The 8,950-nt window shown below is 32.8% G+C and overlaps 1 pseudogene; it reads right to left on the bottom strand.

Annotated features, from left to right (window-relative positions):
• Positions 1 to 7,818: 7,818 nt before the first annotated feature.
• LOC125914314 (40S ribosomal protein S23-like) lies at positions 7,819 to 8,306 on the bottom strand (annotated as a pseudogene).
• Positions 8,307 to 8,950: the final 644 nt, after the last annotated feature.

Here is an 8,950-nt window from a genome sequence, read left to right as displayed (position 1 = left end):
AAAAAAAAACATATGAATAGATTTTGAGGGTAAAGGATAAAGAATATTATTCCTTTAATTTTGCTTATCTTTTATAACCTTCATTTACTTTTTCTCCTCTTCCCCTTGTCTTTCTCTTGTTTTACCATTTCCCAGGACACCCATTTCCTTTGCAACTTTCTTTGTCATCCTCTGACAATTTTTTCAACAACTTTCGTAGAAAAAAATGGTATGGGAAAATACAATGCTATAAATTAAGTTTTGCTGTATGAAATTTTCCAAAGTATAGAGGATGCCATACTTATATTTATAAAACTTTGTGTTCTTAAAAACCTTTGTCATTTCACAGATCAGACTTTAGAATATGGAAAATCAAAGTTAATAATGATCCTATATAATATACATTTTTTTAAATAAGACTTTTTTATTCTTCCCAAATCAATCACTGTCTCTTAGAGTTATAATTGTGTCAAGAGCAGTGGTTTCTTCCCTGTCCAGTAGCTTACACCCAATTTCTCTATAATATCCTAAAACTGTTCTGCATTGGGCCTCTACACAGGGATTAACTTAATGAAGTTTGTAAATCTAGGAAAATCAGATTTAAACCACTATTTGGGCAATTCTCTTGAGGCTCAAATATAAACACTATTTGTCATGAAATTTCTCAGTTATTTGTGACCCTTAAAGAGAACGACCGTAGAGTGGGGAAATATCCTTACGGCAAAACATTTTTAAATGCCAAGATTAGTCTTCTCAACTTCAGTATTCCATGAGATCTTGGCGTGAAAAATTTTTACTATCTGTTAGGTCTTTGGTAATTTTGAATTTTCAGAAAAAAAAAATTTTTTAGTTGTCTCTAACAGGATGATAGATTTAAACCAGGATTTATCATCAATAATATTAAATGTAAATGAATCAACTAATCCAGTTAAAAGACAAATACTGTCAGAAAAAAACCCTATATATTTATAGGGCACACATTTAAAATATAACTATCAAAAGTGTAGGGAAAAATATACAATGCAAACACCACATAAAAGAAATCTGGCAAAATTATATTAATATCAGAGAAAATAAGCTTTAAGAGAAAAAAATGAAATGGAAGCATCACTTCAACAGGAAGATAGAATCTAAATTTGTTTGTGTCAGATGTCATGGCCTCAAAAAATTCAAACAAAATTGATAAAACTATTACAGAAATAATCAAGTCCACAATCACAGTGAGAGATTTAAGCACACATTTCAGAGTCATATACATCTAAAAGTCAAAACACCATTAAGTAAAAATGTAGAAGATTAGATAAATATGATTGGTCACATATATAGAAAAGAGATCCCAACAAATACATTTCCATCTTTTTCTAGCAGTCATGAAGTTTACAAAAATTATTATATACTGACCAAACAATTATTCTTAATAAATTACGTGTGATCAACTATGAGGCATACAGGCTAGAAAAAAAACCAAAAGATTATATTGAAAAAATATATGTTTAAAATTAAGGAATATTCTTTTAAATAATTCATGAGACAATAAAGAAATTACAAGTCAATTTAGGAAATATCTTAAACTAATGACAACAGAAAATGCTACATAAAAAAAATGTGGGAAGCCACAAAAGTGGTGCTTACGTGAACATCTATAACCTTAACTGTTTACATGGAAAAGAAACTAAAATATCACAAGTCAAGCATCTACAAAGTTTGAAAAAGAAAAGCAAAATAAACCCAACAAGATAGAATGAAGAAAATAATAAAAGTAAGGATAGTATTTTTTTCTATCTGTGTATCCATTATCTACAATGCCAACAATTTATTACTTGAAAATACTGATAAGATTAGTAACCTTCTCAAATATCTGATCTGATCCAAGAATATAAATAAACAGCACCAGTCATGATTATGTATCTGACACATAAGTACAATAATTAGAAAACATAGGTAAATGGACATGTTTTTAGAAAAGTATAACTTATAAACCTGATCCAAGAAGAAATAGAAAGTTGGTAACTGTTAATTAAATTGAATTAATAAATAGAAAAATTTTCATAATTAAAACTACAAAACTGAAGAGACCCATCAGCAAATTCCACTAAATATTTGAGAAAGAAATAATACCTGGCTTTCACAGAATCTATAAGAAAAAAAGAAAAACAAAATGAAAACTCTATGGCTTATTTTATGAGCCTATCAAAGCACAAATCCTAAGCTTCATAAGAATGAAGAAAACTGTAGGCCAATTTCCCACATAAACATAGAGGTAAAAATCCTAAACAAAGTATTAACAGACTTACTATAAAAATAAAGAAGAAAATTAAGTAATAAACAAGTTATGTTTATTTTATGAATGCAAGGATGGTTTGATATTTAAAATTTAATCAAAATTCACATTTAACAGGTTAAAGGAGAAAGTATGTATTATCATAATAATAGTTACAGAAATGTATTTAATAAAATTCAATATCTACCTATAAAATGTCTTATCCTAATTCCTTTATCTGCTATCAGGTGTCAAATTAAAAAACAAATTTCATGCTAGCTGGTGATATATTAAAACCTTTTCTCCTGATATTAGAAATGGTACAGGAATACATATTATCGCTACCTTCATTCCAAATTATGCTGAGGTTCCTACCTAGATGAGTAATCCAAGATAAAGCAATAAAAAGAATACTGGAAAAATATAACTGAAATTGTCATTTTTATGAATAATATGGTTGTGGACAAAAACTCCAAAAGAATCTACAAATTATTAGAATTAACTGTAAAAATTTCAACAAAGTTGTTTAATATAGTTAATATAAAAAACCCAATGTTTTTCTATTCAGTAACAACCAAACATCTTTTCTCAAAATATAAGATTTATAACATAGTATATAGGAATACACATATAATCGTATTAATATTCATGTATATTTATGTATGAAATCTAAGCAGAAAAGTAGAAATTATTGATACAAATAAAGAGATCAAATACACTGAAAGATATGCCATGTAGATGAGTTAATAGATACAATATTGTAAAGATGTTAATTCTCTCAAACTGATCTTTAGATTAACTGGCATCTCACACAAAATCCCAAACTATATTTTATGCAGCATGAAATCTGGTATTAATAGTCATATGGAAATGCAAGAACCAAGAATAGCCAAGAAACTCTTGAAGATGAGATATAAAGTAGGACTTACTCCCCTGAAATCAAGTCAGATTGTATAGGTAGGTAACTAGAAGAATATGATTAATGTAAGGATATTCTAATATAGCAATGGGCCAGAAATAAACCCATATTTACAGGGACACTTGATTAGTGACAAAGTGAAACTCTAGGGAGTAAAAAAAAGAAATATAGGTAATTGTTGTTAATGATGTTTGGACAATTGATTTTCTATTTGGTACACAATGAAATTTAATCTCTGCCTTACAATGAAACAAAAATTAATTCCAAGTGAATTGTAGAATTCAATGTAAACACTCAAAATTAAAAAATAAAATAAAATAGTGCTTCCAGAAAGTAATACAGAAAAAAAAAATTCCTAAACAAGTTATAAAAACACTAAAAATAATTAAGGACATTTTTCATCAAAGGAACACTAGTGAGAAAATAAAAAGCAGGCTGAAGAGTAGAAGATTCTGCTACACATAAAACCAACAAACGGATCACATGATATTGAAATTATATATATAAAAAACATATGATAGAGATAAATGAGAGGGACACAGAGAAACTTCTATAATTCAAGAAGGAAAAGATATCCAATCTTGTCTTAAAAATGTGTAGGTAACAATCCTTCACAACAAGAAGATCTCCAAAGAACCAAAAAGCACATGAAAAGGTGCTAAGCCTCACTAGTAATCACAAAAATGAAATCAGGGGCGCCTGGGTGGCGCAGTCGGTTAAGCGTCCGACTTCAGCCAGGTCACGATCTCGCGGTCCGTGAGTTCGAGCCCCGCGTCAGGCTCTGGGCTGATGGCTCGGAGCCTGGAGCCTGTTTCCGATTCTGTGTCTCCCTCTCTCTCTGCCCCTCCCCCGTTCATGCTCTGTCTCTCTCTGTCCCCAAAATAAATAAAAAACGTTGAAACAAAATTTAAAAAAACAAAAATGAAATCAGTACCCAACAGAAAGACTAAAATGAAACAGATTGAGATATGAATTGTTGGCAATCATTAACCTTTAGTATGTCTTATATTCTATTTCTGGGCATTTAAGTTTTACAAACACTGGGAAACTCTTAGCAATACTCTGTTAAACATACACATATAACACATGATAAATAGTAAATAGAACATAACATTCTTATGTATATTCCCCCTAAAATATGTGTACATGCATACCAGCAGCCATATACAAAATATTCCTAAGAGTTTGAAATAGCCCAAAGAACTCCATGTCCACATTAGAAGACTGAATGCACAGATTGTGGTATAGTCAAACAATGGAATACCATAAAGCAAACGTGAACAAGCTATAGTGACATAAATCAATGCAGATATCTGTAATAAACCAGGAAAAAGTAACCTAGAGAGTTTACAGGTGGATACCAACAATAGAGAACTCTAAAATAAAACAAGGAAACAATACCAGGAAGATCAAAATCATCTTTAGCTTTACTTTAAGGAAAGGGAGAACAACTCAGAAATATTTGCTCTCGGAAAGTCACGTGGGGGCTTCTGGAGTGATGGAAACTTTGCATTTCTTGACCTACTTATGTTTGCTTCATAATAAACTATTAAGCTATAACTTTATGTTTTATACCCTTTCAGTATGTGTTACATTTCACAATAAAAACAAAAGACTTTTTCTGATATGCCTTAATCTCATATCCAAGCATGGATAACTATGTACATCTAGGGACAAATGACTGTCAGGGAGACATTCAAATGCTTTATGAAAAATTTATACATTCATCAACCTGCTGACACTTGTATCACTGACTAATAGATATACCTGCTATTGAACACATTTATTTAATTAGACTTCCTGCCTCCATGCTGTAACATGTCAGACACATCAATTATTTGTTTCTGCAAAAGTCTTGGTAACAAGGTTGGAAATGCATTTAACTGTTGTGCATACAGAAATCCGAGATCCAGAAATTAGTATGTGGGTTTCTACTGCTGTAACACCAAGTTGTTTTTCAACCTCCATTTGCAAAGCTGCTTCCCTTGAGACCTGATTGGGTTATATCTTATCATTCAAGCTGGCCATCAGCAAAATATTAATGCAGCAGACGGCCCTTGACATCATCTGCTTCTTCTGTGTCCCCTTAATTCCTTCTAGTCCTGTGATATTTCTTATGCACTTGATGCTGCTAGGAGAGAAGATGACAGACTCTTTCACAATTTAGGATGAAAGACTAAAGTGCACAATTTTCTACTTATGTCTGTATATTAAAAGAAGCCAAAATAGGGCTGTTAATGCAAAGATGACTTCTTTATGGAAGAATTTCTGGCACTTTGATCATCACCGGTCTCATTCAAGTGAGCTTCTATTTCACCTATGCCTAAAACTAGTCCTCATAAATTTAGAATTGAAAGAGGTAGTCTGAATTACCTATTCCAAGTATATACTTTATATATGGCAAAACAAAGTCAGAGAACCTAATTAAACATTGGGAAGGTAGGAAAGCAGAATTAGACACAATTATTCCAGTTTAAAGTTTTCTTATTGTTTTATGGGCTTATAATTCTGAAGAAGTAGATTACATGAGAAATATGAAAGGAATATATTAAGTGACATCTGTTTATTAATAACTGTACTCAACAAGATATCTAAATATCTAATATCTAAAAGACACTTAAAAATAATTTTCTACTCTTCTCAAAAACCCTGATTTTACAGATGAAGAAATGTTTTCAAAACAGTTAAATTACAACTTGCTGAAAGTCAAATAGCTGGTAAATGGCAGAGTCAGAACTCCATTTAGGTGGGTTTGACAGCAATATTCATGTTCTTTTCACATACTAGGCTTTCCCTCCATATTTTACTCCTGATCTCACATGCTAATCTACCTGTCAGTTCTCTTATATCTAAATACAAATCCTAAAAGTCTTTATCCTGATTCGATTTTCCTGGAAACCCCAGCCCTCTCACTTAATTTAAGGGTCTTATCTAATAAGCCATTTTAGTTCCTGAACAACTTCTCCTAGTGATTGACAAGACTGGAGCCCAGTAAACAATTTAGCATGTAGTAGTATAGATACACCAGAAACTTTGGTCAGTTCCCTGAAAACCATTCATGTTAGTTCCTTTCTCCAAAGAGAGAGATGTTGTGATACAAAATATATAACCACAAAATGGCTCTTGATTATTTATCTCTACTGGGCATGGAACTTTTATGGCTGTTGTACCTAGAATTTGCCCTGACAAAGTAAAGGAAAAAAATTCTTGATAGACCTCTGACTTTGTATGCTGTGGACATTTCTATTTAGGAAGTGTTTGCACTAGGAAAACTAGCCACTTCTGTTAAGCCAGACATTTACAGATATTTGGTTCCCCTGGCTCTTGTACCAAGCTTCAAACCAGAAGGGACACAACAGAGAGGGTTAAAGGCATTTAGTAGCATAATTATTGCATTTGCTTGAGAAAAATATAAATGGGCATGGATTTTCAGGTGATACATCTATGCTAACCCTATCAGTTGCTTTCTGGACTTTGAAACTATATTCTTTATTTGTGATTATAAACTCTTCCCCAGTAGATTATTTTATTTTTATTGTAACACTCTCTGCTTTTGGTAAGTTTTTGTATGTTATTCCTGTTCTTAAAGTTACTCACCAGCTTTTGGAGGTTAACTATTTACCTGGTTATATCTAAACTAAATACAAATAAATATATCACTTTGTTCATCCTCCTCTGGAGGGAGATAAGGCCTTAGATTTCTACACTTCCTACCTGATCCCTCTCTCTTCCTTGTGACTAATTCCTCAACATCAAATCTTCCCCCAGTGAATAAGTCTATGCAAATTATAAATAGCTCCTTTCTCCCCTCCAGGTTTGGTAATGGGAATGTGCTCTAATCTTGGTCAATGGATCATAAGGGAAGTCTACCTGGGGCTTCTCGAAAATTTATCCTCACAACATTTTTTGTGTTTTTTTTTCCCTAATAAGCAAGCACAGAATAGATCCATTTATTCCTGTGAGACTGGTTATTCCTGTATATCATTTGTGGAACTGCTACAGTTAATTTATAGCTCCAAAGTTAACTTGCAAATTCAGGTCACACCTGAAGTCACAACAATATATTGGGCCCTTGCTAATATCACTTAGCCACTGACTTACTAACCAAGAGCCTACTTTACCTCTTGATTTCTATTAGTCATGTTTATAACAATTTAAACCATTTCACATTTGTTTCTTGAAACCAAATGCATCCAAATTATATAAATATCAGAGTAGTTTTGTTTCCTTCTCTCTTCCACTTTCTCTTCTCTATAGGGCAATACCTATTTAGATTTAAAGTCTTTGTACTGAAAAGAAAAATACAAATGCAAAAATGTAAAGTAGAATCTTTATTAGATTTTCAGGGAAGGTCTATGTATGATAAAACTGATTCTGCCTTCTTCTGAGAATGTTTTTATTTCCCTTTCACTCCTGAATGATAGTGTAACCACCTATATCATTCTGGATTGGCAATGCTTTCTCTCAGTTTCTTGACTATATAATTTTATTTTCTTCTTACATATACCATTGCTTTTGAAGTCTAAGGTCAGTCCAACTATTGGCCCTGAGCAGTTATTTTTCTCATTAAATCTTCTTTGGTTACATTTAAGACATTCACTTTATCTTGGATGTTTTTCTAATTTCACCATTATGAGTTTAGGTGTATATTTTTTTATTTTTATGGCATATGAAAATTTATTATTGTCGTATTTTCACCATCAAAACTTAGGATCTTGGTTTCCTTCTTGCCTTTGTATGAGGCCAAAAGCAAGACACTGGCTACTTTGACAATCTTAAAGCAAACCCTGGGAACATCACCAACAGCATGACCTTTGAGACCAAATCCAACAACCAGAACTTCATCATTTTCCTCAATAAAATTCAAACAGTCATCATTGGCTAAAATGGTCGTGACTGTTTTTTTGCTTGCCATTCTTGATCAGCTGGACCTGCCACACTTTCTGATGGCAGAATGTGGCTGGTTGGCTTCTACTCCTACTTTTTTCCACCACAGTAATTCCCTTTGCCTAAGAAGCGCCTCCAAAAGAGTTTGGCTTCAGAGCTGCGCCTTAAGTGGGCCTTCTTGTGCTGTTATCCATGCCACCTCTGATCTTGTCAGTGGCTACCGAGTTTCTAGGCAATATGAAGACCGTGACACTTGCCCATCCTGTCAGCACCACAGGCATCAGCAACAGAGCGAATTTATGTGTGTGTGTATGTATGTATGTATGTACGTATGTATGTATATTCATTTTTGAGACAGAGACAGAGAGAGACAAAGCACTAATGGGGGATGGGCAGAGAGAGAGGGAGACACAGAAACTGCAGCAGGCTCCAGGCTCTGAGCTGACTTGAGACGAAACTGGATGCTTCACTGACTGAGCCACCCAGGCGCCCCAAGAGTGGATTTATTTTTGTTTATACTTCTTAAGACACTAGGATTCTCCTTCAAGTTGAAGACTTATAACTTTCTTAAATTCTGGAAAACTGCCTGCCATTATCCTTTTATCACTTCATTTTCCTCATTCTGTCCTTTAGTCGTCATTAAATTTAAGTTGGCCCTTTTTATTCCATTCTCTACATCTCTTAATCTCTTCCTCATGTATTCATTCTCTTTACCTTTCTGAGATGCATTATGGATACCCTCAAATCTATCTTTTAATATACTATGCCTTGCTTTATGTATGTGTAATCCACTACCAGTTTATTTTAAAAATCATCTTCTTCAATTTTTTGAAGAATATGGCATTTATTTTCATAAAATGCTCTATTTAATGTTGCTCTTTGTGAGTACATTTTGTCTTTTTTTT

The sequence above is a fragment of the Panthera uncia genome (genome assembly GCF_023721935.1).
Source record: "Panthera uncia isolate 11264 chromosome D3 unlocalized genomic scaffold, Puncia_PCG_1.0 HiC_scaffold_8, whole genome shotgun sequence".
Taxonomy (NCBI): domain Eukaryota; kingdom Metazoa; phylum Chordata; class Mammalia; order Carnivora; family Felidae; genus Panthera; species Panthera uncia.
The sequence above is the reverse complement of the archived record's forward strand: the minus strand, read 5'-3'. Positions and strand labels throughout refer to the sequence as shown.